Source organism: Perca flavescens, chromosome 8, assembly GCF_004354835.1.
Source record: "Perca flavescens isolate YP-PL-M2 chromosome 8, PFLA_1.0, whole genome shotgun sequence".
Taxonomy (NCBI): Eukaryota; Metazoa; Chordata; class Actinopteri; order Perciformes; family Percidae; genus Perca; species Perca flavescens.
In genome coordinates, this window is record NC_041338.1 from 35,335,333 (window position 1) to 35,345,944 (window position 10,612).

The window sequence follows — 10,612 nt, forward strand, 5'->3', positions numbered from 1 at the left end:
TAACACACACACACACACACACACACACTAAAACACATACTGCACATTAGGGAAGCTTCCGTTGCCTGTAACGTGTGTGATCAGAGGGCCGCGCAGGAATTTAAGTGGCACCGAAATGACCCACCGAAATCTGAGTTGTCATTCCAGTGTTTCCCGGTTATACCTGGGCCCAGGGAGATGAATCCCAAAATACCTACTCGACCAATGGCGGTACTTTTTTCTTAGCATCACCTCCGTCGAGGTTCCAAGCGAGCTGAGGCGATACCAAACCTGCAGACTCCTGATTGGTCGGAGAGAATCGTCACTAATCACTGCGTCATCGTTGCTAGCGACAGACAGGGGTGTCCTGAACAAACCCGATATTTTTAAATAGTTTAGCCAGCGATGTTTTTGTTTATGTTTTTTTGCTGCCTCCAGCTTCTTTAGAAACTAAATGTGTCTTCTGGCTGTGGCTGCAACAACACACCTTTAACGTTCTGTGTGTGCGTCGCGTAAGGACGCGGCAGTTTCCTGCGGCGTGGCTATGACGACCAGCCACGCTCACCATGATTATTTTGGTTAATATTGAAATCACGATAATTTAAACACGATTACTCGTTGACTTCTGGAAAGATGTTGCAGTTATTGAACTTAAAAAAACAGTGGAAAAAGTTAAATAAATCAACAGTAAAAATAAAAGACACAACTGTGAAATTTGCCTCGATACTTTTCCTATTGAAACTTTATTTTTTCATTCAGAACACGAGAGAAAATTAGAGTTTATTTTATTTTTATTTTTATCGATTATTCTGTTTTTGTAATCATTGGGAGCCAAAATCATAATCATGATTACATTTCGATTAATTGCACAGCCCCTATAAATACCTAACTATTAGGGCTGCCACCTCTTAGTCGATTAGTCGACTAATGGGTCGTTTTGGTCTTAGTCGACTAAGATTTCTTTAGTCGATAAGTCATTTTTTATGCTTATTCATGCTGAATTACTAATTTCCAAGAAACTTCTGAGCACATTTATGGTAAACACAAGATTTAAAGTGGTGCTTTTGCAGGATTAATTGTGGAGAAACTCAGTTTTACAGATGGTTAATTAACTACATTTATATTGTGCTTTTCTAGTCTTAACCACCTCTCAAAGCTCACAGCTCTGTCAATTAAATCAACTAATCGATTAGTCGACAAAATTGTATAAGTGTTAGTCGACTAAGAATTTCTTTAGTTGAGGACAGCCCTACTACCTATACATAATATAGACATGCCCCTAGAGGTCTTTTTAAAGTTCCTAGAGCCCGAACACAATCGTATCGAGAGATGGTTGCTTGGAACTCACTTCCAGCAGAGATTGCCAAAGCGCATAATAAATCAAGTTTTAAAAAACAAGTAAAGGATCATCTTAGGGCCCTAAGACTGTAACTAGGGCTGCAACTAATTTATATTTTAATAAATCGATTAATCTGTCGATTATTTTTTTAATTAATTGATGAATCGGATAAAAAAAAAAAATAATTAATTTACATCAACTCAATACATACATACTTGTTGTTTTAGTTAATAGTTGTGTAAAGGTAAGTAACCCAAATAGCAGATACAGACAAGACACACAGACAGACAGACAGACACTTATTCATTAAATTATTACCATCATTGTAGTAAGTGCAAGCTAAGTTTGTTTATACACCACACACTAATATATTTGTCAACAATAACTGATATGGGACAAAGCACATAATATATACATGACAACAGATTGAAAAATTAATGGGCCAAAAAAGGCGAGTGAATAAAACCGTGTCTTTAGTCTTGCAAACTATACCACCCCTGATTTATTACTGTTATTACCGAGCTAACGCTAGCTTGTCATGCTAGTCAGCTGGATAACGAGTAAACAGCAGCACCAGAAGAGCTACTGGAGGGACGGTACGTTCCTCCCTTCAGACCGGAACAGAAGTAGGATAGTGTAGTGACTTTACCCTGCTGTTGAACTCCCGTCCTCCTCATCAAGGACTCCAACAGGTTTACGTTATAGGTGCTGACTCATCACCGTGGTGCGCCCGTGCCATGCCGTGTCGCTTTTGCTTATCTTGCAATTAACACGTGTCTGATTTATTTAGTGTGAAATGCTCCCACACCTCGGATGACTCGGGTCGTACTGATTTCTCTGCCTCCGCCGAGTGTTTCAGAACAACGTTACGGGTCTCTCCGGTCTCTCTCCGTATTTCCTCTACCCCCGCTCTGCTCTTTTTCTTTTCTTTCGCTCCGCGCTGCTCCGCTCTGCACTCAACTCAATTCTTTTTTTTATCTCCGCGACTAGGTGGCCTAATAGTTGCGCGACACAACGAATCGATAATTAAATTCCTTGCCAACTTTTTTAGTAATCGAATTTCATCGATTTTATCGATTCGTTGTTGCAGCCCTAACTGTAACCATATTTTTGTACTCAGTTTTATGTATAGGAATATTGATATGTAAACAAAGATGTTGTAAGATTGAATTTTTACTAGATTATGTGCTTATGTATTCATTGTGATATCATATATTACTATTAGAATACATGGAAAGGAATATGTATAGCTATATATGCAAGGAAAAGACCCCAGGAAGAGTAGGTGATGTTCTGCATCACCTAATGGGGATCCTAATAAAATCAAAAATCAATGTACTGACACCTCTACCAGCGGACGACTGCCAAACAAACTATCAACCATCACTGGACACGTTTCCACCCAAATGAAACACACATTTTATCAGAATTTCTAGAAAAATCGGCAAAGAAGAAGCGACTATTTGGAGGTGGTGCATTGAGATAAACAGTTGGTGGAGCTGATTTTCCAGTCGACACCCCCCAAAATCAAGTTATTAAAAGATCTCCACACAAATGGTTATTTCCAGCCTGTGCAGCACAAAGCTTAATGTTAGCAGGAGACACTAAATTACTTAACAACAGGAAGTGGGGGGTGGGTGGGGAAATCGCTTCACTGAAACAAGAGTCCGAGCGCTGCGACGAGGAGTCAGGATAACCGTGTGTTCCCAAAATAAAGCCTGAAGACTTTGAGTGCCTCTGGTTGGGAATGTGAGCTATGGACGCCCTCTAAGCCCTGGGACCAGATTCCTCCTTTAAATAGCATCCCGGGTGAAGAGAGACGTTCTGAGGCCACGGAGCTGCTTTCTGCAGGAATTTACACTTCAGTTAATTGGAGGTTTCTTCACAGCATTGGTGGACTGAATGGGAACCCAGGAATATCTGCAATATCTGGTTTAAAGGCGGTAGGCGCTGACCTTTGACCTGCTTACTGTTGAGAGAGCGAGAGAGAGAGAGAGAGCGTGTGAAAATGGACTGAAATGTTGACAAGATACAAAGCATTAAAAGGTCCCATGACATGCTGCTTTTTGGATGCTTTTATATAGACCTTAGTGGTCCCCTTATACTGTATCTGAAGTCTCTTTTATATAGACCTTAGTGGTCCCCTAATACTGTATCTGAAGTCTCTTTTATATAGACCTTAGTGGTCCCCTAATACTGTATCTGAAGTCTCTTTTATATAGACCTTTGTGGTCCCCTAATACTGTATCTGAAGTCTCTTTTATATAGACCTTAGTGGTCCCCTAATACTGTATCTGAAGTTTCTTTTATATAGACCTTAGTGGTCCCCTAATACTGTATCTGAAGTCTCTTTTATATAGGCCTTAGTGGTCCCCTAATACTGTATCTGAAGTCTCTTTTATATAGACCTTAGTGGTCCCCTAATACTGTATCTGAAGTCTCTTTTATATAGACCTTAGTGGTCCCCTAATACTGTATCTGAAGTTTCTTTTATATAGACCTTAGTGGTCCCCTAATACTGTATCTGAAGTCTCTTTTAAATAGACCTTAGTGGTCCCCTAATACTGTATCTGAAGTCTCTTTTATATAGACCTTTGTGGTCCCCTAATACTGTATCTGAAGTCTCTTATATAGACCTTAGTGGTCCCCTAATACTGTATCTGAAGTTTCTTTTATATAGACCTTAGTGGTCCCCTAATACTGTATCTGAAGTCTCTTTTATATAGACCTTAGTGGTCCCCTAATACTGTATCTGAAGTTTCTTTTATATAGACCTTAGTGGTCCCCTAATACTGTATCTGAAGTCTCTTTTATATAGACCTTAGTGGTCCCCTAATACTGTATCTGAAGTCTCTTTTATATAGACCTTAGTGGTCCCCTAATACTGTATCTGAAGTCTCTTTTATATAGACCTTTGTGGTCCCCTAATACTGTATCTGAAGTCTCTTATATATAGACCTTAGTGGTCCCCTAATACTGTATCTGAAGTCTCTTTTATATAGACCTTAGTGGTCCCCTAATACTGTATCTGAAGTCTCTTATATAGACCTTAGTGGTCCCCTAATACTGTATCTGAAGTCTCTTTTATATAGACCTTAGTGGTCCCCTAATACTGTATCTGAAGTCTCTTATATAGACCTTAGTGGTCCCCTAATACTGTATCTGAAGTCTCTTATATAGACCTTAGTGGTCCACTAATACTTTAAATCCTTCTTTTCACATCCAATATCACACACAAAAATGTGATTTAGGTTTTTGGTGTGGTCCCTCCACGCTCTACTGTCTCCTTGCAGGTGTTGCATATTGTAAACTTGTTATCTTCTGACCACACGCTGAAGAATGTCCAAACAGCTGACATGTTGCAGGTTAACTCACCAGGTTCCCTACATGTGGGAGAATGGCGCCGACACGCGCCACACACAGCGGAGAAGTTGAGAGAAAGGAGAAAGAGAGCGTGCTGTCACGTGTGTGCATGCGTCCTCGAGAACTGTAACTCGTAGAACTTCTGTTATCCGTTAATTGGAGCGTTGCATTTTAAAAGGCTAACTGAGAAAACATAGACAGGTTTCCTGTTTACAAACATTACAGGCTGCGTGCGCATACCAGATTGGTGAGCTGGTCCGATAATGCAAACGCATTTTTGTCTCAGTGCACATTGTCTTAGTCCCTTCATTTCGTCATGGCATTTATATAACACATACTCTATGGTCTTACAAAGCTAACGTTTTTGACCGATTACAATTGAATCATTTTTTGTGAGCTGGAGAGCTCTCGTTATGAGAAGCTAGCTGTAGCTCTGTTTGCCATTCATTCCAATGGGGAAACCTCGCCGCTAGACTTTCGACATACATTGCATATATTTAAACTTTGAATTTCGTCATGGTATTTATATAACACATACTCTATGGTCTTACACAGCTAACGTTTTTGACCGATTACAATTTAATCATTTGTTGTGAGCTGGAGAGCTATAGCTCTGTTTGCCATTCATTCCAATGGGGAAACCTTGCGGCTAGACTTTCAACATGCATTCCGGTGGCGTATTCCTTTAAGCTTTCCTTATTGTTTGTATATAACTGCTGACTCAATAAAACATGATTTTAGTAGCATCTGTTTGTCGGTCTTTAATTTTGCAGTGTTACTGTGATATATATGTATGGCTATAATTATCATTTTAGGCTAATGTAATAGCCCATGTTAGCAGCAGGGTTACTCATGAGTGTACCCTAATGGTTGGTATATGTCTTAAAATAATGGCCAGGATTTCTGGGAAAAGGTAAGATATGTTAGTTCACTGCAGGTTGATTGTTTTTCGCAGCAGAGGTTGATTGTGGGCGAGAGGGTCATAACACTGTCTTGGTTAGCTCGCCGAAGCTCTACTGCCACTGTCTCGGCAACGTTAGCTAATGTAGGCTAACTATAGCCAGTTAGCTTTGTATGTAACGTAACAAAAACCCCACCCATCTCAGAGGAGCAAAGCTTAATATTTCATTCAATAAAGTTATGTACAAAATGAGCACTAACGCCACAGGTCTTATGTTGGCAACGTGGAAGCAGACGACTGCCTTCGGAGTTTACTATATCGATATAGTAACTCCGAAGGCAGTCGTAATATTTACCTAGTAGGCTAGGCTAACACTGTTGCGCTAACGTTAGCAAAACATTGGCGTAGCTTTAGCTAGCTGTCTAAACTTGTCTCGAGTCCGGACCTTTAATTGTCTATGGTCCGGACTCGAGTACCACAGCCCTGACAGGTAGATATCACGGAGCTGAACAACAACAAGCTGCAACTTTTCTGATTGATCCAATGGGAGCCTGACTCTTGCATATGACCCCAATCTGCCCCTCTTATGGCTTGAAGCCATAACCTCCGCCGGTTTTTGGCAAAAGCATGCTTCCCCCTAGGTATGTTAAACATCAGGCACCCATCACTGGCTCTGTTTGTACAATTAACTACGCAACAACTCCTTGGCATTTTGACTTACGCTATGCCTCTACTAGCTAGCTAAACACGTCTTCTTTCTGCCCCCCGGTTGCATGCGCAAGCAGTGATGACGTTGCCGAGAAACCCATGTATTGGAGAACCTTTTTGCAAATTATGTAATAAGCACATAATGTAATATGGAAACTGCTGCCCTGGTTAAAAACACACAATGCAACTGACTTCTAGGGCTGGCACCTCTTAGTCGATTAGTCGACTAATCGGTCGTTTTGGTCTTAGTTGACTAAGATTTCTTTAGTCGATTAGTCATTTTTTATGCTTATTCATGCTTAATTATTTATTTCAGGACACTTCTGAGCACATTTATGGTAAACACAAGATTTAAAGTGGGTTTTGCAGGATTAATTGTGGAGAAACTCAGTTTTACAGATGGTTAATTAACTACATTTATATTGTGCTTTTCTAGTCTTAACCACCTCTCAAAGCGCAAAGCTCTGTCAATTACCGTATTTTCCGGACTATAAGTCGCACTTTTTTTCCTACTTTGTCTGGTCCTGCGACTTATAGTCAGGTGCAACTTATATATCAAAATATATATAATTTAACATGTTTTTACATGTGAATTCATACTGAAAACATTACCGTCTACAGCCGAGAGAGGGCGCTCTAGGCTTGTGACAACTAGAACGCTCCTCCTAAAGACAACTGAGAAAGAAAAGAGATGACAAACTGCAGAGAGTAAAATATGCAGCCCCGAAAACGGTAATTGAGCAGCAGAAAGAGAGTTTGAAATGAGGGAGAAACTTATGAGGGAGACTGGCGAAAAGGTGACTCTTACTGCAATGAAGAAAACAAAGAAAGCTAATCGGCTAATCGTGGGCTGAAAGCGAGACGGCCAGAGCTGGAGGAAGGAGTCGGGAGGGGCTCGTTCACGGTGCAGTTACGTCTCCACGCCTTTTAATACCTCCGTGCTCCACGCCCTGCTAGCTAGTTGTTCTGTGTGCTATTGTATAGTTCAATAACTGTTAATGTGTTACGTTAACATACCGGACACCTACCGTATTGAGCGTATTGTTCTGTGTGCTATTGTGTAGTTGAATAACTCTTGTATTTATATTCTAAATAAATGCGACTTATAGTCCGGTGCGACTTATATATGTTTTTTTCCTCTTCATGACGCATTTTTTGACTGATGCGACTTATACTCCGGAGCGACTTATAGTCCGAAAAATACGGATCAACTAATAAAATCAACTAATCGATTAGTCGACAAAATCCTATAAGTGTTAGTCGACTAAGAATTTCTTTAGTTGAGGACAGCCCTACTGACCTAAGCTGGTATTCTGTCTGTAATGGAGGAGAATGGACATTTCTAAGTGACCGGTAGTGTAAATACATAACACTCAAAAAGCTTAAAGACAAACCTCGCTAAAGAAGTCCACTGGGGACAAACTACATCAATCGGATGTGAGAGAAGTAATTTAGTTGCGTTCATTCGGCTCAGGTGCGGTGTAAACCGGCTCGGGTCCTGCACCTAAGCCCTCTAATGGCGGGGGGGGGAAACCCTGGGCTGTTCAGCTGAAACACCTCTGCAGGCCTGGAGCTTGAACCTTAAGCCTGTGACACTGTGATAATTGGGGGAATTACAGCTGTTCTCGAGGGCCAGGGGCCACAGGAAGTAACCTGTAACTTAATGTCTACCACCCCCACCCCTCCACCCCCCAAACCTGTTAGCCTGAACAAGCAGAGACAAAACATCATCAATGTATGATTTATAAAGCTGAATGTGTGGAAACGACGTGTCTCAGTGATGAAGATGAATGAGTCGTGGTGGAAAACAGCACTTTAACGTGTGTGTGTGTGTGTGTGTGTGTGTGTGTGTGTGTGTGTGTGGCGATTTAACTAAAGGATCATTAGAAGAACATGAGAGAACTTGATACACCGGAGTTTAAAGTGCTCACATTACACTTTTTGGCTTTTCCCCTTTCCTTTATTGTGTTATATATCTTTTTTTGTGCACGTTATAGGGTTACAAAGTGAAAAAGCCCAAAGTCCTCCCCAAAGGGAGTTACCATCTCCAACAGAAAACACTGTTCACAAACAGCTCTATTGTAGTCCAGCCTTTACTTCAGAGACAAACGTGGTCACTTTGTAACACACGTTATAATGCTCACCTAGCTGCTAGCATGGCACGCCCTCATACTCTGCTTCTGACTGGCTAGTAGTCCTTATTACGCTAAGTACTGAGCATGTGCGACTCCCAACAAAGATGTTACAGCACTGAGATGTCTCACTCTGTAGCTAAAACAGAGAGCTCAACACACAGGGTGAAAGGAGGAGGAGCTGCAGCAATGTGCAGTACAACAAAAAAATATGGTTTAATTAAACCACGTAAACGTATTCTGGTACAACCTCTAAATACTATTATGAACCTGAAAATGAGCATAATATGAGCACTTCAACAAAAACCTGAAAAATAAATCATTATGTACTACCTGAAAACTACAACATTTTAATCAACTTGTACTCTGACACAAGGTGCAAATCACACACTCATTCCACTCAACTCAAGGCCCGCGGGCCAAATCCGGCCCCTCACACATTTTGATAAGGCCCGCACATATCAATTCAATCGATTTTGGCCCGCCTAGTTGTGCGCCACACCAAAAAGACAACATCAAACTGCAATTATGCGACACTCACTTGTTGTGAGCCAGCTATGTGGTAGCTGCTTTTAAAATGTAATCTTTGTTTTGCTTGATTTGCTAAACTCAACGATGGCTAAGGAACTTTTTTGCTGACTTTTGTAGGGCTTTGTGTCAACAAAATGTGTCGAAAGTAATAAAAAATAAATAAAAATAAAGTGGCAAAAAAATAAAAGCAACAAAAACTGTGAAAAAGCGACCAAAAAGTTGGGAAAAGCGACAAAAAAAATGCGACAAATGTCCAAAAGGCATTTGACTTTTTCGATGAAATAAAAGCATGTCAAAAAACTACATGTCTGGCCCTTGATGTGATTCTGGTGGCCCTTAGTGAAGTGTGTTTGACCCCCCTTATTTAAAGGTTTAAGTTCACACCAGAGAGTTAGCTAGTTAATCATTCGTTTTGAGGACAATTTTTACTAAGCTTCTTTTTTTTTAGCTCTCTCTATTTGTGGTACTTTAAGGGTGTTTTGATGCTAATACTTTTGTACTTTTACACAGGTAAAAAATTAGCCAGCAACGGTTAAAAACACAGAGCCAGGAAATACACACAGCCATCAACGGTTAAAAATACAGAGCCAGGAAATACACACAGCCATCACTTTAAAAATACAGAGCCGGAATACACACAGCGCCAGGAAATACACACAGCCATCAACGTTAAAAATACAGAGCCAGGAAATACACACAGCCATCAACGGTTAAAAATACAGAGCCAGGAAATACACAGAGCCACGGCAGGGGACATTTATCCAGCAGTAACACCAACAAACATACAGACAGAAAGGGTTGTATTTGACTCACGTCTTTTGAAGGCCGTTCTCCGGTCCTTCATGGAGGTTTATCGGTCCAAATCAACATCACAATGTCCCGCTGAACTTGCTGCTTTTTGGCGGTTAGAGCCAGAACTCCTGACTAGTAGCTAGTAGCTACCATGGCTAAAACACTGTGAATGGTGTCAGCTAGCTATCGTTAGCTAAATATCCCGTTTGTCTTTTTTTTTTTTTTTTTTTTTTTGACTATGCCGGTTGTTTGATTTAATTATTAGAAAGCAACTGACTCAGTTTTCCCACACCATTGACAGTTTCCCGAGGACATTACGGCGACCGCATCCACCCTACCGTTTGATTAACCAACTCTGTCCCTTTCACCTGCTTCTCTCTCGCCGTAGAGCCTACACGGACGGGTGCACTACCTTTTCTTACCGCTCTCATTGGCTAACATGTAGCTGCCGTTGTAACCCAGAGAGGCGCTGTTTCACCCATTTAAGGCAAGACCCTAAAGGTGAATTGGCTAAAATATTTAACTAACAGAAATCACCATGAAACTTCCCTAGTTGATTATTTACATCAAGACAAATATTTGTTTTCTTAAATGTAATGTTTAAATATGCAAATGAGGCGTTCTCTTATAAAATGTGTGCTCATTTGCATACATTTCCAGAACAGAAATGTAAACATTGCCAGATTCAAAATTCCTGTTTTATTTTGTTGACATACTGTATTAGAGTCAAAGGGTTTTTACAGAGGTAATTTTGGACATATATTTTTATCACTCCATAAACCTGTCATCTGTAACAAAAAACATACAAAAAAAATTATGTTTTCTGGAATAAAATGTCATTCAATGTGATTTAAACTGGACCAATAG

The 10,612-nt window shown here is 40.4% G+C and overlaps 1 protein-coding gene across 4 annotated transcripts in view; it reads right to left on the reverse strand.

The window, feature by feature from the left end:
- Nucleotides 1-10,118, reverse strand: part of LOC114559609 (voltage-dependent calcium channel subunit alpha-2/delta-4) — a 245,186-nt gene extending 235,068 nt beyond the window's left edge. For all 4 annotated transcript variants that reach the window (XM_028584356.1, XM_028584355.1, XM_028584354.1 and 1 more), the window contains exon 1: nucleotides 9,767-10,118. The gene's annotated coding sequence lies outside the window, so the exon portion shown is untranslated. The remainder of the gene's footprint in view (nucleotides 1-9,766) is intronic.
- Between the last annotated feature and the right edge of the window lie 494 nt (nucleotides 10,119-10,612).